Genomic DNA, 25,332 nt, shown 5'->3' with positions numbered 1-25,332 from the left:
AGATTCTCCTCTCATGTTCCTACCAAAAAATCTCCCATGTCTATATCTTGATCGTTTTATGCAATCTAACTATTCTATCTAACCACTTCATTTCTATCCATCTACTCCTGTTTCCTTTTATTCCTTCTCTCTTTCTTTCCTTTATTACTTTCTTCTTTTTTTCCTATATTGCATCTTCTGATTCAGTAGTTTTACATGGACTGATACCTCAGTTTTGTAGAGATTAGTTCACTAGTTTAATAACATAAGGTTGTGTCATATTTCATTTATGCTTATATTTCTTTGCATTTTTCTTTGTATTATGTTACAAGTAGTATAATGGGTACACCTCATGTCAAATGATTGACAGCTGCCGGAGATAAGAATCGACCAATCAGCGTTCACTTCCGGGTTAAGCCCCGCCCATGCCCCCCAACCATGGCCCTGCCCATGACCCAGCCCCCTCATGTCCCACCCCGGAAATGCACTTTCTGATGACATCACCGGAAATGGGGGCATGTTTGACCCCGGAAAGACGGTTTCTGATGACATCACCGGAAATGGGAGTGCCTGCCCTCACGGGACCGATAACAGAAGTAGAAGTCATGGTTCCACTGGGAACGAGTGATCACAATGTAATCAACTGTAAACTGGACATCGGGAAAGGGAAACATGCCAAAACCTTAACCACCACCTTAAACTTTAAAAAGGGTAAATACGATTGCATGAGAGCCATGGTAACAAAACGACTCGAGAAGATGGTGGACAAACTTGAAACAGTAGATCAGGCATGGTGCCTATTGAAAAATACTATTGCAGAAGCACAAGATCTCTACATTCCGAGGATTTCTAAATATCGGAGAACTAAAGGCAAAGGAGAACCGGCATTGCTTACCATACAGGTGAAGGAAGCCATAAAAGAAAAGAAGGACTCTTTCAAAAAATGGAAATGCACAAAGACAACCGAAGCCTGGAACAAACATAAAGATGAACAGAAGAAATGTCACAAGGCGGTGAGGGATGCAAAACAGGACTATAAGGAAAAAATAGCCCGGGAGGCCAAAAACTTCAAGCCCTTCTTTAGATACGTGAAAGGGAAAAAACCTGCAAAAGAGGCAGTGGGACCCCTGGACGACAAGGGAAGAAAAGGGTACATCAAGGAAGATAAACAAATCGCAGACAAACTAAATTCCTTCTTTGCGTCCGTCTTTACGAAGGAGGACACCTCAACAATACCTGAAGCGGAAAAAACTGTTTACAGGAAAAATAGAGGACAACCTCACCACAGTTGAAGTGAACTTAGATCAGATATACTACCAGATCGACAAACTTAAAAGTGACAAATCCCCTGGACCGGATGAAATTCACCCGAGAGTCTTGAAGGAATTGAAGGTTGAAATCGGAGAGTTATTGCAAAAACTTGCAAATCTGTCAATCAGAACTGGTCAGATACCAGACGACTGGAAGAAAGCGAACGTCACGCCAATTTTCAAAAAAGGATCGAGAGGAGAACCGGGCAACTATAGACCTGTGAGTCTTACGTCTGTCCCCGGCAAGATGATTGAATCACTGATCAAGGATAGCATAGTTCAGCACTTGGACACACACGACTTGATGAAACCCAGTCAACATGGATTCAGGAAAGGGAAATCGTGTTTGACGAATTTACTCCAATTCTTTGAGATCGTGAACGAATAAATTGATAGTGGAAAGCCGGTGGACATAATATACTTGGACTTCCAGAAAGCGTTCGACAAAGTTCCACACGAAAGACTTCTCAGGAAACTACAAAGCCATGGCATAGAGGGAGATATACAAAGATGGATAGGCAAATGGCTGGATAACAGGAAGCAGAGAGTGGGCATTAATGGGAAGTTCTCCGACTGAGAGAAAGTGACTAGTGGTGTACCCCAGGGCTCGGTACTTGGGCCGATCCTTTTTAATATTTATATCAATGACTTGGAAAACGGAACATCCATGAGATCATCAAGTTTGCAGAAGACACAAAACTCTGCCGGGCAATCAGATCGCAGGAGGATAGTGAGGAACTCCAGAGCGATTTGTGTCGGTTAGAAAAATGGGCGGAGAAATGGCAGATGAAGTTCAACGTGGAGAAATGCAAGGTAATGCATTTAGGCAGTAAGAATAAGGAATACGAGTACAGAATGTCAGGTGCAACTCTGGGAAAAAGTGAACAAGAAAGGGACCTGGGTGTACTGATAGATAGGACCCTGAAGCCGTCGGCACAATGCGCGGCAGCAGCAAAGAAGGCAAATAGAATGTTGGGCATGATAAAGAAAGGAATCTCGAGTAGATCGGAGAAAGTTATAATGCCGCTTTATAGGGCAATGGTCAGACCCCACTTGGAATACTGCGTCCAACATTGGTCTCCCTACCTAAAGAAGGATATAAAACTGCTGGAGAGGGTGCAGAGACGAGCAACTAAACTAGTGAAGGGTATGGAGAAACTGGAATATGAGGATCGACTTAAAACACTGGGATTGTTCTCCCTTGAGAAAAGGAAACTGCGTGGGTATATGATCGAGACCTTCAAAATACTGAAAGAAATCGACAAAATAGAGCAGAGAAGATTATTTACATTGTCCAATTTGACACGGACAAGAGGACATGAAATGAAGCTAAGGGGGGACAAGTTCAGGACTAATGTCAGGAAGTTCTGCTTCACACAGAGAGTGGTTGACATCTGGAATACTCTCCCAGGGGAGATTATTGCAGAATCGACAGTCCTAGGCTTCAAAAGCAAACTAGATGCATATCTCCTTGAGAGAGGCATATAAAGATATGGTTGGCTATAAAATAAGACAGGTGTATACCTGGCAGGGCCTCCGCGTGTGCGGATCGCCGGACTTGATGGACCGAAGGTCTGATCCGGAGATGGCGCTTCTTATGTTCTTATGTTCTAAGTGCACATTCTGATGACGTAGGCGGAAATAGGGTAAATGAAGCGACAGAAATGCGCTTTTCTGACCACGTAGGCGGAAATAGGGGAAACAGACTTAGTCAAAACCCTCCCGGAAATGATGTGGCCAGAAAAAGAAGTGTCTTTATTTTAACAGTTTTTAGTTAAAAGACAGGGTTTAAGAGCTCATGGATAGAGCAGATCACAAAACAAATGACATTCACAAAATCTTTCCTGTTTTTAAAACAGACCAGGGGCAGAAACAATTGAGAAAACGTTGCATTTATTTATTTATTTATTTTCTGGTTTTAACACTTTCAGTAGGAATTCTGAGCTAATGGTTAATGGGCCAGCTCCCCTATTGTCATGGTAACAGCTGATAAGCCCCTTGCAGTCCCCCCCTCCCCTGATAAAGCCAAGGGGGAGAGGTGGAGGTGTGTTTAAAAATGTCTGAACTTATCCTGGCCCCCTACTGTTGTCTTAACAATCTGAAAAAAAACAAAAGCAGCCGTTACCTAACAGGGCTCTGTTAAAAAGGCAGAGTTTTAAGACCTATTTTTTTTTTTTTAATTTAGAGCTATGAAAGAATCTTTATTGAAGCAAATTTATTATGATCCATACGCGGCAGGAAGCTATGGAGGCATTAACCCTCTAGTTCAAGCAGCTAAAAAGAGCGATATCACAGTCCGGAGAAAAGATGTAGTGGATTGGGTCACCGGTCAAAACGCATACAATTTACACAGACCGGCTAGAATCCATTTTAAAAGAAATAAAACAATTGTGTCGGAAGTTGACAGACAGTGGCAAAGTGACTTAGTCGACATGTCAGCCTTTGCCTGTTATAACAACGGTTACAAATACATCTTAACGGTAATAGATATCCTGTCAAAATATGCATGGGTCGTGAGTTTAAAAACAAAAACCGGTCACAAAGTTACCAAAGCCTTTGAAACAATATTTAATTTAGAGCATACACCTGAAAAACTTCAAACAGACAAGGGTAAAGAATTTTTAAATAAGTCTCTGAAGAATTTATTAAAACAAAAAGGTGTTAGCCATTTTGTGACCCATAATGATGTTAAAGCAGCTGTAGTGGAAAGATTTAACAGGACTTTAAAATCCAAAATGTGGAGATATTTTACAGCCCATAATACCTTTACTTATCAAGATGTCCTACAGGCTATAGTGCACAGCTATAATTATAGTTTTCACAGAACGATACAGGCGAGGCCTGTAGATGTGACACCCTCAAACTCTTTGCAGATTTGGAAAACAGTCTACGGCAGTAACATCAAACGCGATCCCACCAAGGATCTCTTAATGAAAGGAGACCATGTGAGGCTATCAAAAGTTAAAGGAAAATTTCAGAAAGGTTACGAGCAGACATGGACGGATGAGATATTTATAATAAAAGATGTTTTAAACAGGGGTCAGAGAGCAATATACAAGATACAGGATTACGATAGCGAAGCTATACAAGGTTCTTTTTATCCTGAAGAATTACTAAAAGTCAAGCCTCTAGAGGACAGAATATACCATATCGAAAAGGCTCTAAAGGTAAAAGGAGGGGGTAAGAACAAAATTTGTCTCGTGAAATGGAAGGGGTGGCCTGATAAATTTAACAGTTGGGTGAAGGCCTCAGAGATTCAAGACATCTGATTTTGTCTTTTGAAGCAGCACAGAGAGAGAAAAAAACAAAAAGAATGACGGTGGCTTTTATATCACATTGCCTAGCAATGCTTCGGCAGCTATGTTTCCCCATAATACCAGCTCTAATTTCACCATACAAATAGCTAGGCCTTTGGACTTACAGGGTCCGTGGGAAGCGGGGCTGGTGGAAATACAACACCAAACAGGATAGTAAAAGATGTATATATATTTTGAAAATATTTTAGAAATGTATTCTGAAGATTTAATGCAAAATGATGAAATGGTACTGAAATTTGTAAAAAATAAAAAACAAGTCTTGTGTAGACCTTTTCAAAATCCGTTTCATACACCCCAGGGCTGTGTTTCCTACCATGAATGTCATGCTTTTTCTAAATAAAAAAAAAGTAAACCTTAAAATCAAAATGTCTGCAGTCTTTTATTTTCATTTTTAAAAAGCATTATTTTAGTTCAATATGTTTATTAATTTTCAAAAAATAAGAACGATACACACTAGAGTACATGGTAGGCAAAATAATACATGAATGCCAATATTCATCCAGACTTCACCATGCGTCCTAGTTCCCACCCAGCCTCCCCCCCACCCTACCCAAACCCCAACAACCAATGACACACAAAAACAGTGAAGTAGAAACAGTCTCCACTCCAGAGTCCAGTTCAGTATGCTGTGTTATGTGTTAAGCAAATGACTCCAAGCTCTGGGAGTCAAAGTACTCCAGAATGGTTCTCAACAGTGGCGAAAAGCTCGGCCAAGTTTGGAGTCTAAAGAAGAGATATGTAGTCGATCCATGGAAGCCTGCTGCAGCATCAAAATACGCCAATGGGATAAAGTAGGAGAGTCAGAAGAAATCCAGCAGTGCAATATCACCTTTTTCCCCATCAGCACCACACGAGCCATGAAGCTCCAAAATCCCTTCGGGGAAGGGAACGGTAGGGAATCCAACGTGAACAGCAGGACTGGGTTAAGAGTAAAAGTGTAGTTCCACATACTCTGAATGTGTCCTTGAATCTGCTGCCAAAAGAGTTGAACCTTCACGCAGGACCAAAACTGATGCCATAAAGTAGCTGGAGAGTAAGAACATTTGAGGCATTGATCAGAAGCACACATCTGCGCCCGGAACAGATAAGAGGGAGATCTATAGAGACGCAACAAAAATTTATAGTTCATTTCAATCAAAGTTGCACTAGGTGTCAGACGAGCTGTTTTAGGGATCGCTCTCTTAACCATGTGGGCTGTCACCTCACAAGCAAGGTCCAAAGACCACTTAGTTGCATACTGCTCGTAAGGAAGTTTGCCCACACATTCCTGAAGGTGCCGGTGATGGAATCTCAGCGGGATCAAGTCCTGAGCAGATAAACTCAGAGCCTCAGAGATGGACTCCATCCACCGATCTGTATGAAGGGCTCGTGGTAAGGAGCGGATATAAGAAGATAGCTGGAGGTAGGAAAACCAGTCTGCCGCCTTCCATCCATGGTCCCGCTGAAGAACTTCAAAGGGTTTCAAAGTTCCATCAGAACGTACCAATTGAAAAATGTAAAGATTAGCATCGGCAGCCCACACGCTGGGTGATGTAGGTGCTAGGCCCGAGGGGAAGTTCCCATTACCCCTCAGTGGTAAATACGGAGTCACCTGAGGTGAGGTACAAAGCTGCTGACACAAAAGTTTTCAGACTCTGCGCAGAGGCTGCAAGAAAAGGTCCCTCACTGAGGAAGTCTTCGGAGGTAGATGATGAACGTGCAGCAGGTAGCTAAAGTGAAAGGGAGCACAAAGTATAAGTTTGTGTCGGGAGGCTGAGAAATGATTTGTCCCTCTGAACCAGTCATTTAGGTGTTGCATCTGACACGCCTGGGACAATAACCGAAGGCTGCTCAAACCCAAGCCACCCAAGTCCTTGGGCGCGCCAGGTGGGTTAAGGACAATCGTGCTCTCTTGCCATTCCACAAGTATTTTTGCAAACTCTTTCCAATATCATATTTAGCATTATTTTATTGAAGATATGTTTTTATACACTCAACCACCGGTAACTGGGTAATTTACGTCTTTTATGAGGAAGGAGTTCTTTGGTCTTTGCAGCCAACAGAGATGTACTGTTACGCCTCAAGGAGAACCCAGCTATGAAGTTTCCTGAACTTTATACAAAACCTGCAAAGACCAAAGAACTCCTTCCTCATAAAAGATGTAAATTATTACCCAGTTACCGGTGGTTGAGTGTATAAAAATATATCTTCAATAAAATAATGCTTTTTAAAAATGAAAATAAAAGACTGCAGACATTTTGATTTTAAGTTTACTTTTTTTATTTTTATTTAGAAACAGCATGACATTCATGGTAAGAAACACAGCCCTGGGGTGTATGAAACGGGTTTTGAAAAGGTCTACACAAGACTTGTTTTTTATTTTTTTACAAATTTCAGTACCATTTCATCATTTTGCATTAAATCTTCAGAATACATTTCTAAAATATTTTCAAAAGGTTGCCCTTTACAGCGATGATGTAAAAAAAAACACACAGTGATAGCCACAGGCCTCAGAAAGTGGGTGTTGTAACTGTTTGTTATGATATAATACGGCCTTACAGTGTTTATTGAAAAAGTTCATAATGCTGTTAGGAAAGAATAAACTATCCGGTGGTTGTCCGTAAGAATCAAAAAATTCTCCTGTCCTGTCCCCGGTCACATAAAGGGCCAACCAGTTCACCTGGTAGGTTGTATGGGTGTGTGTTCACGACAATTCCCACGGGTTTCCTTGGTATTTCTAATCCTGTTAACCAGTCACTGGGCAGTACATCTAAAAAAGATTCTGCAACACAGGAGTCCTTCTTTAAAACACGGAAGATCTGTACGGTGTTCATGTTCAAGAATGGTCAAAAAGAACATTCCTTCTATGATTAACTTCTATCACGTTGTTGAAAACCCCATACACAATCATGTTCACAGTGTGAGGTAAAGCTCTGGCAAAATGTATTTCAGCCCGCAGGTTACCGGTTTTGATCAGCGAGTAGTGGTCAGCGCACTCCTGGTCCGGCGATAGGTCACAGGCTAGCAGCATATAACCTTTGTAAAACTCCTGACGATCAACCGGGAGGGCGTTGTCTTCCAGGTGTTTACCGGTCGCTTGAATAAGCTGCATATATTCTCTCACACAATTTCCATTTTCAAATACTGGTTGTAGAGGTTTTCCGGGTACATGTTCACCATCTACATACAGAGCTGCAAAATTAATATCGTAATGTTTAAAATTGAAAGGGTTTTTAGCATAATTACCACTGAAAGTGTCGTTATCCACAAAGCCCAACATGATGAGCTTTGGTAACTGCCCCCAAAAGAGATTTTCCTGATTAGTCACACGGGCGCCAGCCGGTATGCTAAACACCTTCAACCCCACATGGTCTATTGCATACTTGGCGTTAGCTTTCAGTAGAGCTTCAGCATGTCCCAAATGCACTCCAGGAGCCACTTTAACTCTCTTTACAAAGAGGGCAGCGTTTTAGGATAAGGAGTTTCTAATTTTGGTCAGCATCACCGCTCATTAAACAGAAAGAGTTTTTGTTACGAGACAATTTTATTTTAAGATCTACGCCGTTGATGAGTAGCTTTTCTTGAAAAAATAGATCGCTGTGTAAATGTCCCAACAGTTCCACCTTGTGGCTAGATGCTGTAAAGTGAGCTCTTTCGTTAAAACCCACATTACGTGCACCTATATCTCTAACGTCGTGATGTTCGGCTATATCCTTATAAAACAGGCCGCTTGTGAACTGTGATTTGAGGGCTCCTTCACCGTAGTTGAGGATCAGCTCTATGAGGGCTCTGTAGGGGTAACAGTTATTACTCTGACTAATCAGCTGGTCTCCCAGGGTAACATCCAATTGGCTAAAAATAGATGCAATCGGGTAGTTTACCAGGGCTACTTTGGCGGCTGCGTCAATGTCTGAACCGTCTTCTTTCACAATTTTACAGGTCAGGTGCAGGAGAGTGTTGTTTAAATCAATGTAGTCTTCACCGTGCCCCGCTATGTAGAAGTCCAAAGGTGCTGTTTCCAATAAAGCTGATAATGGTGGTATTTCCACATAGATGCTTTTTTCGATACTGGTTCGGGTTGGGGATAGCTCAAACAGATCTAGTTCTGATTTAACGCATTCTTCAGAGCCGTTGTGTACAAAAGCCATGTTTTTTTTAGAACATATCGCGTTTCGTAGAATGGGTCCTTCTCTTCTTGGGTCCGCTGGATAGTTTCTGTGATTTGTTACCTTGGGGTTTTTTTCTTTTAAAAGGTTTTGGAGGTCTTTGCAGAATCTCTTGAGGACGGGTCCTCTTTCTTTTAACAGCCCGTCTAACCACAGCCAGTCCCAATCCCCCTGCTCTGCGGAATAGTTTATTTTATTTAGAACGGTTGTTGCGACATGACCAATGACATCTTTAGCTATGTTTTTTGCGGCTCCTTTCACATGTGGTTTATTAATTTCAAAACCCCTTCTCAAAAGCGATATTGCTTTTCTAAAGAGACTACGAAATACGCCACCTACACCGCACCGTACATGACAGGGGCCCCGTGATATCCTGTAAGTCCATAACCGGCTTTTGCTTTGTAATAATTTTTGTATGCTTTGGGGTCTCCGTAATCTTTAGACACCAACATTTTAAAACACAACAGTCTTCCTGGGCCGCAGGTGAAGCTTAAGGATCACCTTCCCGTAACGAAATGAGACGTTCCTGTTCTGATCCGTCTTTATTTCAAATGTGATGGTATCGATGTGCTGCTTGTTCACAGGTACATACTGTGGTTTATCGTACGTGAGGGTGATAAACTTATCCGCTGACCCTAGAGCTGGAACACAGCGCAACAGTTGTACAAAATGGTCACCTACTAACTGGTGCTCTACAATATCTACAAAAAACAAAAATGGAATAGAACGCCTTAGGCAATCAGATGGAAACTACGCAGAATCTGATACTACCAAGGCAGAACTGCTAAATGAATACTTCTGCTCAGTATTCACCTGTGAAGCACTGGGAAATGGTCCACAACTACAAATAAGAGACAGCCAAAATGACCTGTTTCGCGATTACGAGTTTACACCTAGTAGCGTCTACCACGAACTTTCAAGACTCAAAGTTGACAAAGCCATGGGGCCAGACAATCTACACCCCAGGGTACTCAGAGAGCTGAGTGAAGTTCTGGCTGAACCACTATCCGTACTCTTCAATCTTTCCATGCGCACGGGAAAAGTACCCCTAGACTGGAAAAAAGCTAACGTAATTCCACTCCACAAAAAGGGATGCAGAACAGAGACAGGAAATTACAGACCGGTGAGTCTTACATCCATAGTGTGCAAACTCATGGAAACACTGATCAAACAGGAACTTGACAAAATTCTAGACGAAGAAAGTTTACGTGATCCACATCAACACGGATTTACCAGGGGAAGGTCCTGCCAATCTAATCTGATTGACTTCTTTGATTGGGTGACCAATTATCTGGATGCCGGTGAGTCCCTTGACGTGATATATTTGGACTTCAGCAAAGCTTTTGATAGCGTCCCACACCGCAGGCTGTTGAACAAACTAAAATCAATGGGATTAGGGGATACATTCACTACATGGGTAAAGGATTGGCTAGATGGTAGGCTTCAAAGGGTGATGGTAAACGGTACCCCCTCCAAAATGTCAGCAGTGATGAGTGGAGTACCTCAGGGCTCCGTCTTAGGGCCGATTCTATTCAATTTATTCATAGGAGATTTGACCCAAGGACTTAGAGGAAAAGTATCACTGTTTGCCGACGATGCCAAACTATGCAACATAGTTGGCAAAAGCAGTGTGCCTGACTTTATGACGCAGGACCTAAGACAGCTCGAGCAGTGGTCATCAACTTGGCAGCTAGGCTTCAATGCTAAAAAATGTAAAATAATGCATCTAGGCAAAAAAAATCCACACAGAACTTACACACTAAATGGTGAAACCTTGTCCAGGACCACGATGGAACGTGATTTAGGAGTGATCATTAGCGACGATATGAAGGCTGCCAATCAAGTAGAGAAGGCTTCATCCAAGGCAAGACAAATGATGGGCTGTATTCGTAGGGGTTTTGTCAGCAGAAAACCTGAAGTAATAATGCCACTGTACAGATCCATGGTGAGACCTCATCTCGAGTATTGTGTTCAATTCTGGAGATCACACTACCGAAAAGATGTGTTGAGAATTGAGTCGGTTCAGCGAATGGCTACCAGGATGGTTTTGGGGCTCAGGGATCTCACGTATGAAGAAAGGTTAAAAAAACTGCGGATGTACTCATTGGAGGAGCGAAGACAGAGAGGAGACATGATTGAAACCTTTAAGTATATTACTGGGCGTATAGTGGTGAAAGATGATATCTTCAGTCTTACGGGGCCCTCGGTAACCAGAGGACACTCGCTGAAAATCAGGGGAGGGAAATTTCAGGGTGATGCTAGGAAGTACTTCTTCACCGAAAGGGTGGTCGATCATTGGAACGAGCTGCCTCAGCGGGTGATTGAGGCCAGCAGCGTGTTAGATTTCAAGAGGAAATGGGATATTCATGTGGGATCTCTAGGAGAGTAAGAATCAGGGAGTGGGTCACTGGTATGGGCAGACTTGATGGGCTATGGCCCTTTTCTGCCGTCAATTTCTATGTTTCTATGTTTCTATACACGTAGAGGGTATTAAAGCCTTGTATTAATGTTAGCCTTTACCCCCAAAATGGTTGCCAAATCACCCCCTGCAGAAATAACAGACTTATCCTCTGATTTTACATGAATTCTTCGCGTATTGGGGTCATATATGATTCTCCGTGGTCTCTCAGACTCATAGGCTCTTCTAATGTCATGATTCATGGTTTCCAATAACCTCCCCATGGTCGCATAATATCCTCTCTGGATTGTAAATTGGTGTACATTTCCTTCTCCAGAGGTGACAACGTACTTTGTCTTCCTTAATATTTTCCCAAGTATTTGGGTATTGTATTTCCACCAGCCCCGCTTCCCACGGACCCTGTAAGTCCAAAGGCCTAGCTATTTGTATGGTGAAATTAGAGCTGGTATTATGGGGAAACATAGCTGCCGAAGCATTGCTAGGAAATGTGATATAAAAGCCACCATCTTTCATTTTGTTTTTTTCTCTCTCTGTGCTGCTTCAAAAGACAAAATCAGATGTCTTGAATCTCTGAGGCCTTCACCCAACTGTTAAATTTATCAGGCCACCCCTTCTATTTCACAAGACAAATTTTGTTCTTACCCCCTCCTTTTACCTTTAGAACCTTTTCGATATGGTATATTCTGTCCTCTAGAGCAGTGTTCTTCAACCTTTTTACACCTGTGGACTGGCAGAAAAAAAAAATTATTTTGTGGATCGGCAAACTACTAGGACTAAAATTTAAAAACCCCGTTTCCACCCCATCTCCGCGAGCTCGGTCCCCACAATCATCTGATCCCATCCACACAAGCCTCAGTTATGATTTTATATTGAATGTATTTTATTAAAGTATAAAAAGAAACAATATTCTGTAGAATTGTCATTTTATAAATACAAATAATTCAGAGCAAGTATCAACAAAACCCCTGTCTCCCCTCCCCTTCACATATATCCCCTCTACTATCAAGAAAACTGAACAAGCCAAATTATTACAGAATGCTACACAGAAATATCATGCTAACAGAATACTGAAGTCACACATGACAGGAATAGTTTTAGGGAAGTGCAACTAGGGCAACTGCCCCCTGGTCAGAGAGCGCCCTAAGCCAGCAGGAAACTAAAGAAGCACTGCCTGGGTTTTGCAGTTCCCAGTTATGTCTAACACCAGCTCTAGCAGGATATATATTTCAAATCTGATATATTCTAATCACAAAATAGAAATAAAATTATTTTTTCCTACCTTTTGTCGACTCTGGTTTCTGCTTTCAATCTTCTTTTCACTCTCTTCCTTCAAGCGTCTGCCCTCTCTGTCTCTTCAATCCAGCATCTGCCCCTTCCATCCACTGTCTGTCCTCTCCCCCTTCTATATGGTATCTGTCTTCTTTCTATGCCCCTCTCCCCTTTCCATCCAGCTTGTGCCCCCTCTCTCCTTTTTACATGATTCTTTCCAGCTTCACTGCTCTCTTCATTTTTATCTCTCCTACACCAGATCTATCATCGTTGTCCCTCTCTGCTTATTTTTCTGCTGACCCCTTCCTATCATCAATCTCTCTACTTTCTCATGCCTGTGTCTCCCCTTCCCCTCCTCTAATCTCTCTGCCAGCTGTTTCCTTCCTTTTTTCATTCTCCCTTCCCTCCTCCTCCTGTCCAGCAGTAATTATCTTCCCTCCCCTCCCAGCAGCATCTCTCCTTCTCCCTCTCCAGTAGCAGCTGTCCCTTTTTTCCTTGCCCAGCAGCTTCCCAGATTCATTTCCCTCCTCCCCTTCTAGCAGCATCTCTCCTTCTCCCTCTCCAGTAGCAGCTGTCCCTTTTTCCCCCTGCCCAGCAGCTTCCCAGACTTTGATAGTGGTTTTCTCCCCTCCCAGCAGCTCTTCTTACTTCCCAGCGCAGCGATTCACGAAGGCAGCCTCGGGTCCTTTGTTGGGTCACGCTGCCTCCGAGGAAAGAGGAAGTTGCATCATCAGAGGCAGCCGCGACTCAGCAATAACCCCGAGGCTGCCTTCGTGAATCGCTGCGCTGGGAAATAAAGGAGAGCTGCAGAGAGGGGAGAAAGCCACTGTCGGAGGCTCCCCAAGATCTCTCCTGCCCAGCGCACGCTTCACATGTTGATCTTGCCGGCCCTGCGCGGATCGGCAGGAAGTTGAAGTAAGTCAATCTTGCCGGCCCTGTGCGGACCGGCGGTTGAAGAACTGTGCTCTAGAGGCTTGACTTTTAGTAATTCTTCAGGATAAAAAGAACCTTGTATAGGTTTGCTATTGTAATCCTGTATCTTGTATATTGCTCTCTGACCCCTGTTTAAAACATCTTTTATTATAAATATCTCATCCGTCCATGTCTGCTCGTAACCTTTCTGAAATTTTCCTTTAACTTTTGATAGCCTCACATGGTCTCCTTTCATTAAGAGATCCTTGGGATCGTGTTTGATGTTACTGCCGTAGACTGTTTTCCAAATCTGCAAAGAGTTTGAGGGTGTCACATCTACAGGCCTCGCCTGTATCGTTCTGTGAAAACTATAATTATAGCTGTGCACTATAGCCTGTAGGACGTCTTGATAAGTAAAGGTATTATGGACTGTAAAATATCTCCACATTTTGGATTTTAATGTCCTGTTAAATCTTTCCATTACAGCTGCTTTAACATCATTATGGGTCACAAAATGGCTAACACCTTTTTGTTTTAATAAATTCTTCAGAGACTTATTTAAAAATTCTTTACCCTTGTCTGTTTGAAGTTTTTCAGGTGTACGCCCTAAATTAAATATTGTTTCAAAGGCTTTGGTAACTTCGTGACCGTTTTTTGTTTTTAAACTCACGACCCATGCATATTTTGACAGGATATCTATTACCGTTAAGATGTATTTGTACCCGTTGTTATAACGGGCAAAGGCTGACATATCGACTAAGTCACTTTGCCACTGTCTGTCAACTTCCGACACAATCGTTTTATTTCTTTTAAAATGGATTCTAGCCGGTCTGTGTAAATTGTATGCGTTTTGACCGGTGACCCAATCCACTACATCTTTTCTCCGGACTGTGATATCGCTCTTTTTAGCCGCTTGAATTAGAGGGTTAATGCCTTCCTAGCTTCCTGCCGCGTATGGATCATAATAAAATTGCTTCAATAAAGATTCTTTCATAGCTCTAAATTAAAAAAAATAAAAAATAGGTCTTAAAACTCTGCTTTTTTAACAGAGCCCCCTGTTAGGTGACAGCTGCTTTTGGGTTTTTTTTCAGATTGTTAAGACAACAGTAGGGGGCCGGGATAAGTTCAGACATTTTTAAACACACCTCCACCTCTCCCCCTTGGCTTTATCAGGGGAGGGGGGGACTGCAAGGGGCTTATCAGCTGTTACCATGACAATAGGGGAGCTGGCCCATTAACCATTAGCTCAGAATTCCTACTGAAAGTGTGTTAAAACCAGAAAATAAATAAATAAATAAATGCAACGTTTTCTCAATTGTTTCTGCCCCTGGTCTGTTTTAAAACAGGAAAGATTTTGTGAATGTCATTTGTTTTGTGATCTGCTCTATCCATTAGCTCTTAAACCCTGTCTTAACTAAAAACTGTTAAAATAAAGACACTTCTTTTTCTGGCCACATCATTTCCGGGAGGGTTTTGACTACGTCTGTTTCCCCTATTTCCGCCTACGTGGTCAGAAAAGCGCTTTTCCATCGCTTCATTTACCCTATTTCTGCCTACGTCATCAGAATGTGCACTTCCGGTAGGGCAGGCACTCCCATTTCCGGTGATGTCATCAGAAACCGTATTTCCGGGGTCAAACATGCCCCCATTTCCGGTTATGTCATCAGAAAGTGCATTTCCGGGGCGGGACATGATTGGGCGGGGCCATGGGTGGGGGTGGGGCATGGACGGGGCTACCATTCATTCCTATGGGAGGGTTCGGGGCATGGGCAGAGAATGGGGCAGGGCAATGGGTGGGCGGGGGCGGGGCTTAACCTGGAAGTGACCAATGATTGGTCGATCCTTATCTCTGACAGCTGTCAATCATTTTGACATGAGGTGTACCCATTATACTACTGTTACAAAATTCAATAAAATTTTTGTACTGAAAAGACTGTGCGGAATTGCAAAGAGACTTGAACAAACTAGGGGAATGGGCGACAAAATGGCAAATGAAGTTCAATGTTGAGAAATGTAAAGTATTGCTTGTGGGAAGCAGAAACCCAAGGTACAACTATACGATGGGAGGGATGTTATTGAATGAGAGTACCCAAGAGAGGGACTTGGGGATAATGGTGGACAGGTCAATGAAGCCGACGGCACAGTGCGCAGCAGCTGCTAAGAGAGCGAATAGAATGCTAGGTATAATCAAGAGGGGTATTACAACCAGGACAAAAGAAGTTATCCTGCCGCTGTATCGGGCGATGGTGCGCCCACACCTGGAATACTGTGTCCAGTTTTGGTCGCCGTACCTTAAGAAGGATATGGCGTTACTCGAGAGAGTTCAGAGAAGAGCGACACGTCTGATAAAAGGGATGGAAAACCTTTCATACGCTGAGAGAATGGAGAAACTGGGTCTCTTTTCCCTGGAGAAGAGGAGACTTAGAGGGGATATGATAGACTTATAAGATCATGAGGGGCATAGAGAGAGTAGAGAGGGACAGATTCTTCAAACTTTCAAAAAATAAAAGAACAAGAGGGCATTCGGAAAAGTTGAAAGGGGACAGATTCAATACAAATGCCAGGAAGTTCTTCTTTACCCAACGTGTGGTGGACACTTGGAATGCGCTTCCAGAGGACGTTATAGGGCAGAATACAGTACTGGGATTTAAGAGAGGATTGGACATTTTCCTGCTGGAAAAGGGAATAGAAGGGTATAAATAGAGGATTACTACTCAGGTCCTGGACCTGTTGGGCCGCCGCGTGAGCGGACTGCTGGGCAAGATGGACCTCAGGTCTGACCCAGCAGAGGCATTGCTTATGTTCTTATGTTAAGAAATGCATATAGCACATAATAAATTCATTTAATATCACAGGTGACTTTAAAATGCAGTCCCCACATATGAAGAAAAACAGGAATTTTGTAACTAAATCATTCAGTTTTGTTTCAAGAGTAAATCACCGTTTGCATCAATAGGAAACAATAGCGTCATTAACACTGTATGTACAGCATTTAAAACAAATGCAAATAAAACCTTATTATCCTATATCATGCCTAATACAGTGTCAGAAACAATACCGTAACTAAAAATAACGGTACTTTAACTAAAAAGAATAATGCAAAATGAAATAAGCTTTACTAATCGAAGCTGTATCATAATATCATAATATCGAGCCAGCACGGCTTCTGCAAGAGTAGGTCATGCCTCACAAACTTATTGTACTTCTTTGAGGGGGTAAACAGACAGGTGGATAAAGGGGAATCCATTGACATCATTTACCTTGACTTTCAAAAAGCCTTTGACAAGGTACCGCACGAAAGACTGCTTAAAAAGCTGTGGAGACACGGGGTGCAAGGGGAGGTCCAACGATGGATCAAAAACTGGCTGGCAGACAGGAAACAGAGGGTTGGAGTGAAGGGCCATTACTCAGACTGGCATGGGGTCACGAGCGGAGTTCCACAGGGGTCGGTGCTGGGACCGCTCCTGTTCAATATATTTATTAATGACCTGGAGGCGGGAACAAATTGCGAAGTTATTAAATTTGCGGATGACACCAAACTCTACCGCAGGGTTGAAACCATGGAAGACTGCGAAGATCTGCAAAGGGACCTAACGACGCTAGAAGAATGGGCCAAAAAATGGCAAATGAACTTTAACGTAGGGAAATGCAAGGTCATGCATGTAGGGAAAAAGAACCCGATGTTCAGCTACAAAATGGGAGGATCACTGCTAGGGGTAAGTAACCTTGAAAGAGACCTGGGAGTGATGGTGGACACGTCTTTGAAGGTGTCGGCACAGTGCGCCACAGCCTCAAGAAAAGCAAACAAAATGTTGGGTATCATTAAGAAGGGTATCACGACCAGGACAAAGGAGGTCATCCTGCCACTGTATCGTGCAATGGTGCGACCGCATCTGGAGTACTGTGTCCAGTATTGGTCGCTGTACCTCAAGAAGGACATGGCGGTACTTGAGGGAGTCCAGAGAAGAGCAACTAAACTGATAAGAGGTATGGAAAACCTCTCATATACTGACAGACTGAAAAAGCTGGGGCTGTTCTCCCTGGAAAAGCGGAGACTTAGAGGAGACATGATAGAAACCTTCAAGATCCTGAAGAGTATAGAAAAAGTAGACAGGGACAGATTTTTCAGATTACGGGGAACCACAAGTACAAGGGGGCACTCGGAAAAATTAAAAGGAGACAGGTTTAAAACAAATGCCAGAAAGTTCTTTTTCACCCAGAGGGTGGTGGACACATGGAACGCGCTTCCGGAGGCTGTGATAGGCCGGAGCACGTTACAAGGCTTCAAAGAAGGTTTGGATAGGTTCCTAGAGGATAAAGGAATTGAGGGGTACAGATAAGAGTAGCGGTAGGTTATAGGGAAAGTCTGGGACCATTGCTCAGGCAATGGGCCTGATGGGCCGCCGCGGGAGCGGACCGCTGGGCGAAATGGACCTCTGGTCTGCCTCAGCGGAGGCAACTTCTTATGTTCTTATGGAGATGTCTGCTTCTGTGTACAAAAATTATTCAATTTTCCACACCATTCTCCCAAAGGAGCTCAGTATAGGTCACATTAACTTATTCAGGTACCCAAACACTTTACCTGTCACAATATGTCTAACATACCCTGGGCAATGGGACAAACCCAGATCAAAGGGAGAGAAGTGAAAAGAAAAAAATCATAACTTTCTTCAAGTTCTAATTACACATTACCTAGGGAGATAAAGTTTTTAACAATCTCCTGCTCACATAGCAAATTTCCCTTAAACAGGATGTCATAATTAAAAGTGGAGGGTTGCACAATGGCAAAAAGATAGAATATACAAGGGAAAAAGGGGATTGTTGCTCATAAACACAATGCATTTTCTACAGCTTTCATGGGAAATCTGCCCATGGTCAGAAGCAACAGTGTGCTGAGGCAGCCTTAACTACTGCACCAGAATCCAGCACACCATTGATGTCCAGAGTGGATAAGTTACATTTGCAGAGACTAAAATATGTATTTGGCCCTTGGAAAACTAAAATACCTCAGCTCTCCTCACATCGACTTGCAAATGAACAGAACTAACCCAACTTGGTGTAGTGCAGTACTTAGAAGGGAAAAGAGGAACTCAAATCCTGAGGTACTGTGGCTCAGATGCAGGGTAATAAATATTTACGGATAAAATATTTTCTACTATATCTCTCAACATCATAAGGGGAGTAGCAAAGATGTTATACACTCTCCATTAAATGAAGAGCCCCCCCCCCCAAAAAAAACCCAAAACTCTTGAGCATTTGAAAGAAACCCCCTGCTAAAAAACCTAAGTTAATTAAATCTACAAAAAACTTTGCAAACCAGGGAAACAGCATCTCCTATTACATTCAGGAAAGCATTGGAAAAAAAAAAATCAGAACATATTCGATAACACAGAGGTTAATCACTTGTCCTTAGACAGTTGGACTATTGTAACATTGTTCATCTTGCTGGTACTCAGAAAAATCTTCATAGACTGCGCATAATTCAGAATGCAGCAGTCAGATTGATTTTCAACTTAAAGAAGTATGATCATGTCACTGATTTTTATAATCAGTCTCAAGTTCTCAATTTAAACTAATCCAGGATTCAATTTGAGTGATTTAAACATAAGGAAACTAAAATACATAAGGCAAATATGTAGCATGTGCTAGGAAGAGAGTTAATCTAAACTTTAGAGGTTGTTATAACTTCTTCTTTATCAAAGCTTTTTAGAGACAAAAAAGCCTGTCAACTGGGATGGGTCATAGAAGACATATTTAAAAGATTTATATCTAATTATACACTTGCATGGATATCGCAAGAAAAAGGCTCCTCCAATTGAGGTTACTGCAGGTCTCATCAAAAAGAATTGATGCCTTCTTTTTTGAGTATCTTTGGAGACATCAGGGAATATCAATATTTTCTGTCCCAAAAATTCTTTAGATTTGTTTTTGAAGAAAATCCTCAATATCCATTCTTTATCAGGAGCAAGCACCACTGTTGCCAAAAGTGTTGCTGGTTTTGCAAGTACTTCATCAAAAGTTTCCAAAAGATTGGAAACATCAAGAGACTTTTCCTGATAAGATTTTTCTTATTTAATGGAAGATAATACAACCTTACAAAGGGAGGTATTGATTGTTCAGGTACATTTAACACTTCTAGAAATACTTGGACTGGAAAAGCGTCATCTGTGGAGTGACCTCACCGAAAATTTAACAGCTTGCATAATGAAAATCTAATCCTGGGCCCTCTCTGTACAAATGAAGCTGAATGAATCCAAAACAAAACTACTCTGGCTTGGCCCAAAATTAGATCAGTTACCCACGCTCATTCCACTACCTTCTGGTCCCACACTGCAGATCGAATTCTCAAGTAAAGTTTTGGGCATCATTATTGACTCTACACTTTAATGGTAAAAAAATGTTTTTTTAGTCTTCACATGTTGAATAAAGTGAGATCGTGCTTACACCAACAACATTTTGCTGTCCTTGTGCAATCAATCATTCTTTCTAGACTGGACTAATGTAATTCCATCTATCTAAGTCTAACCAAGAAAAATCTTCAAAGACTTCAGCGGATCCAGAACACTGCGGCTAGGTTGATCTTTGCAAAAAGTAAATTCAATCATGTTTTCCCGCTTCTGTCAAAACTTCACTGGCTTCCAGTGATTTCTAGGAATCACTTTAAATGTACCTGCCTAATTTTCAAGATCCTACATGGCATTCTTCCTCCCCTAATCCCACTATCCTGGAATTCTTTGAGACCCGACACTACGAGATCCACCCACATACTCAAACTATCTTTCCCCTTGTTAAAAGGTGTCATGTGTGCAGGTAAATTAGGGAAATCCCTTTTCTTCAAATTCACTGAGCTTTGGAATAACCTCCCTGCCCCGCTGCGGAACCTAGGCTCATTCCAATTATTCCGAAAGCATCTGAAATCCTGGCTTTTCTCCAAAACGTAAAGCTATCTATTTAAAATGTAAAGCTAGCTATCCTCTTCATAACCTCTAATTTCTTATTATGTCCTTCCCTCATTTATTGAATTACCTGTAAACCGTGTCGAGCTCTATCTTTATGGAGATGATGCGGTATACAAACTTAAGGTTTAGTTTAGTTTATAATGCACCCTTACAAAGGGAGGTATTGATTGTTCAGGTACATTTAACACTTCTAGAAATACTCGGACTGGAAAAGTGTCACCTGTGGAGTGCTGCAGGGTTCGGTGCTTGGACCCGTGCTGTTCAACATATTTATAAATGATCTGGAAATTGGTACAACGAGTGAGATGATTAAATTTGCGGGCGATACAAAGTTATTCAGAGTAGTGAAGACGCAGGAGGATTGCGAACATCTGAAACGTGACAAACATGCTCGAGAAATGGGCCGCGACATGGCAGATGAGGTTCAACGTGGATAAGTGTAGGGTGATGCATGTCATAAGAACATAAGCAATGCCTCTGCTGGGTCAGACCTGAGGTCACGCGGTGGCCCAACAGGTCCAGGACCTGTGCAGTAATCCTCTTATCTATACCCCTCTAACCCCTTTTCTAGAAGGAAATTGTCCAATCTTTTCTTGAACCCCAGTACCGTACTCTGCCCTATTACGCTCTCTGGAAGTGCATTCCAGGTATCCACCACACATTGGGTAAAAAAGAACTTCCTAGCATTCGTTCTGAATCTGTCCCCTTTCAACTTTTCTGAATGCCCTCTTGTTCTTTTATTATTCGAAAGTTTGAAGAATCTGTCCCTCTCTACTCTCTCTATGCCCTTCATGATTTTATAAGTCTCTATCATATCCCCTTTAAGTCTCCTCTTCTCCAGGGTAAAGAGACCCAGTTTCTCCAATCTCTCAGCGTATGAAAGGTTTTCCATCCCCTTTATCAGTAACAAAAATCTTATATACGAATACAGGATGTCCGGGGCAGTACTTGGAGAGACCCCCCAGGAAAGAGACTTGGGAGTACTGGTTGACAAGTCGATGAAGCCATCCGCGCAATGTGTGGCGGCGGCGAAAAGGGTGAACAGAATGTTAGAAATGATTAAGAAGGGGATCATGAATAGATCGGAGAAGGTTATCATGCCACTGTACCAGGCCATGGTATATCCTCACCTGGAATACTGTGTCCAGCACTGGTCACCGTACATGAAGGAAGACATAGTAATACTCGAAAGGGTCCAGAGAAGAGCGACTACAATGATAAAGGGGCTGGAAGAGTTGCTGTACTGTGAGAGATTAGAGAAACTGGGCCTCTTCTCCCTTGAAAAGAGGAGACTGAGAGGGAACATGACAGAAACATTCAAGATACTGAAGGGAATAGACTTAGTAGATACAGACAGGTTGTTCATCCTCTACAAGGTAGGCAGAATGAGAGGGCACTCTCTAAAGTTAAAAAGGGATAGATTCCGTACAAACGTAAGGAAGTTCTTGCTCACCCAGAGAGTGGTGGAAAACTGGAATGCTCTTCCAGAGGCTGTTATAGAGGAAAACATCCTCCAGGGATTTAAAAGAAAGTTAGACAAGTTCCTGTTGAACCGAAGCGAATGCAGGTAGGGATGGTCTCAGGGCACTGGTCTTTGACCTGGGGGCCACCGCGAAAGTGGACTGCTGGGCACGATGGACCACTGGTCTTTAACCAGCAGCAGCAAATTCTTATGTTCTTAAACTATCTCTTTAACATATCTCGAGGAGATATTGTAGAAATTTTTGAGAAGTTTATAAAACGTAAATTATTAGCCCGATTACTGTTCTCAAGAGATTCAATTTTTCTCCTTATAATATTACTATCTTTATTCTTAAATCTTTTATTGATTTTCAATTTAAGTTTCAAGTATTACACTTGTACAGAAAGCAATAATAGGATAGATATTAAATACAATGTAAATATAACTCATAAGTTAATAAATTTACTATTTATGCTCAAGTCCTCAACTTGGATCCAAGAATCAAGTAAAAATGGCGAAAATAAAATTACTAATAGTTACAAAAGAACTGAAAGCTGGCACTGAAGTGAGGTCCAATAATCAAATTATAGGGCTCAAAAGTTGCTTACATTCAGACGAGACATTGCCACAAAATTGGATAATTGAGATGGTTCAAAAAACACATACTTAAGAGTACGGTAACACACAATACATTTACACGGATGTCTTAAATAAAAGGTCACCCCCAAAGATATCACCCCAGGTTTCAAAAGAAGAAATTCACAGCGGCGCCTTTGCGTCTCCCATGCCAAATCTGGAAACATTTGTATTCTGTAACCAAGAAAACTTTTTTGTCTATTTTTAAAGTAAAACTTTAACAACTATGTTTTATCAATAGGTAAAGCTAAGGTAATAATCATAGTGGCTGATGATGCTAAGTCCTTCTCAGATGTCTCTAAAATTTGTGAGATATTTAAAGGTTCTTGGTCTGAAGGTTTTTCTTTTTGTTGTTGATTTTGTCCTTTATCAGGCAAATAATAAACCCATAAGAATGGTGGTAACGATTCTTCAGGTATCTCCAGAATTTCCACTAGATATCTCTTAAGCATATCTCTAGGAGTTACCAAATCAAGTTTCGGAAAGTTAATTAACCTTAAATTGTTACTACGTGAATTGTTCTCAAGCATTTCAATCTTCTTCCTTAGGTTAATATTATCTTTAACTAAAGTCTCTTGCAATTGTTTCGATGTTATAATTTCCTTTTCTATTTTCTGAATGGATGAGTTAGAAGTATTCATTTCTTTCCTTATGTCCTTCAATTCTTTATTATGTTCCTTAATTTTCCCTTCAATTTGTTGAAAAGTAGGAGTAATATTTTTTACAAAATCAGCCATTAAATCCCAAATGGAATCTAGGGTTACTTCAGCAGGTTTAATCAATACAATTGGAGTTTGTGTGAGTATAAAGTGCTCACCATTCTGAAGATTTTCTTCGGGGCATGTCTTCTGTCCTTCCCCCTCATACAAAGATGGTACTGCCCCAGATATCTCCATGGGGGCCCTTATAATACGAGCCCCAGCCTCCAAACTCTCCTGAAGATCCTTGCTTGCCTCTGGAGAGGAGAATACCTCCATATCCGGGGTTTCCCCACCCCTGGGGGAGCTGGCAATCTGAGGCTGCAGGGGCGTAGCCCTATCATCGGGGCTTAGAGTGGTGTCGGGCCCAAGAGTGTCCACCGCGGGTTCGTCTCCCTGTGTCCTCAACAGGCCGCCATCCGATGTTACCGAGACCTCCTGCATACGCCTCAGAAGATCTTGAATATTACTGAGACCCAGAGCTCCAGAGCGCCGCGAGGCAGAAGCAGCACTCCGGCCCCGTCTCTTAGGCATCGCGGTAAGTGAAATATACCGCTAGAAATTCATTAAAAAAAAAAATCGCTATCTGAGATGAGCAACTCAGCGCGTCCTGCTCTCAATCACCATCTTGGATCAATATTACTATCTTTCATTTGCGCTTCTTGGGTGTTCTTAATTAAAGTCAGTAATCTTCCGGAGCGAAAGAGCAAAACAAGCAAAGAGGGAAGCAGATTGAGCAGGGAAAGTAGGGTCAGAGGAGCGGACCGAGCAGAGGCGAGGGATAGAGGCGAGAGATAACTCCGCCTACCCCCCGACGTCACCAGCCAAACTCCCCCATAAAAGGGGAGGAGACAACGGCGAAGAGTCCAGCAGCAGTAGGATAGGAGGTGCTGTGCCCAGCTACCCAGAACACATGGCAGAGTTATTTAGGAGTTAAGTGGAGATTAACAGAGAGGAGCGGAAAGCGGAGCAGACAGAGCAGAGAGGAGCGGAGAGACAGGCAGACAAATCGGAGCTAGCTGAGAGGAACAGAGAGCAGAGCGGACAGAGCAGAGAGGAGCGGAGAGACAGGCAGACAGAGCAGAACAAGCAAAGAGGGAAGCAGATTGAGTAGGGAAAGAAGCGAACCGAGCAGGGTCAAGGCGAGAGATACCCCCGACGTCATCAGCCGAACTCCCCCATAAAAGGGGAGGAGCCAACGGCGCACAGCCGTTCGGCGTACGGCGAAGGCGAGCGGCAAAGGTGCTCGCCTTAGTGAGAGCGCCTTTGCGAAGGGCCTCAAGAAGGGCCTCAAGAAGGGCCTCGAGGGAGGGCTCCGGATAACCGCCAAGGTAGGGACTCGACACATAACAAGGCGGAGTACAACCACCAGGCACACACAATTTGCAAATTAACTTTTAGACTATACTAGACAAGTTTAAAAGTTCTTTGAAAACTTTTCTTTTTAAAGACGCTTTCGATAATTAATCCTTAACCGTTAGAACTACTGTAGTTCTCCTGCTATTAAGCATTTTTTATTCCTTTCCCTTTCTTTTTGTGTAATCCTTCATTGTTGCGTTCTCTCTAATTTTTGTAGTTCTACCCCCTTTCCTCATGTTGTCTGTAAGTCTGTCTATAAATTTGTCAATGTATGTGTAACTAATTTTTTGTTACCCCGATTTTATATTTGTAATTCACTTAGAAATTTTGTCATAAGCATTTGCATCAAATTTTAATAAACATGAAACATGAATAATGGCCTATGGACTTCTCTTTTAGGAAATTATCCAAGCCTTTTTTTTTGCAATTGTTTATTTATAACCAAAAATGCACACCAACTCAGCATCACAGATGCCAAACTATGCAATGTAGTAAACGGCTATAATCTTCAGGATGCTATGGAGCAAGACCTGCGTACTTTAGAAAGTTGGTCCTTGATCTGGCAGCTGGGCTTCAACGCCAAGAAATGTAAGGTCATGCATCTCGGCAACGGAAATCCTTGCAGAACTTACACCCTGAATGGAGAAACTTTAGCCAGGACTACGGCAGAACGAGACTTAGGATTAATCATCAGTGCTGACATGAAAGCAGCCACTCAAGTGGAGAAGGCTTCATCTAAAGCACGGCAAATGATAGGCTGTATCAAGAGAAGCTTCGTCAACAGGAAACCTGAAGTCATGATGCCACTGTACAGAGCCATGGTGAGACCGCATCTGGAATACTGTGTTCAATTCTGGAGGCCACATT

The 25,332-nt window shown here is 42.3% G+C and overlaps 1 long non-coding RNA gene across 2 annotated transcripts in view; it reads right to left on the bottom strand.

Moving 5' to 3' along the window:
- Positions 1-25,332, bottom strand: part of LOC117366513 — an 89,820-nt gene that overhangs the window by 11,540 nt on the left and 52,948 nt on the right. The window lies entirely within an intron of this gene.

This window comes from Geotrypetes seraphini, chromosome 9 (assembly GCF_902459505.1).
Source record: "Geotrypetes seraphini chromosome 9, aGeoSer1.1, whole genome shotgun sequence".
NCBI classification, from domain to species: Eukaryota; Metazoa; Chordata; class Amphibia; order Gymnophiona; family Dermophiidae; genus Geotrypetes; species Geotrypetes seraphini.
Note: the sequence above shows the minus strand (reverse complement) of the source record. Positions and strands in the feature narration are given on the sequence as shown.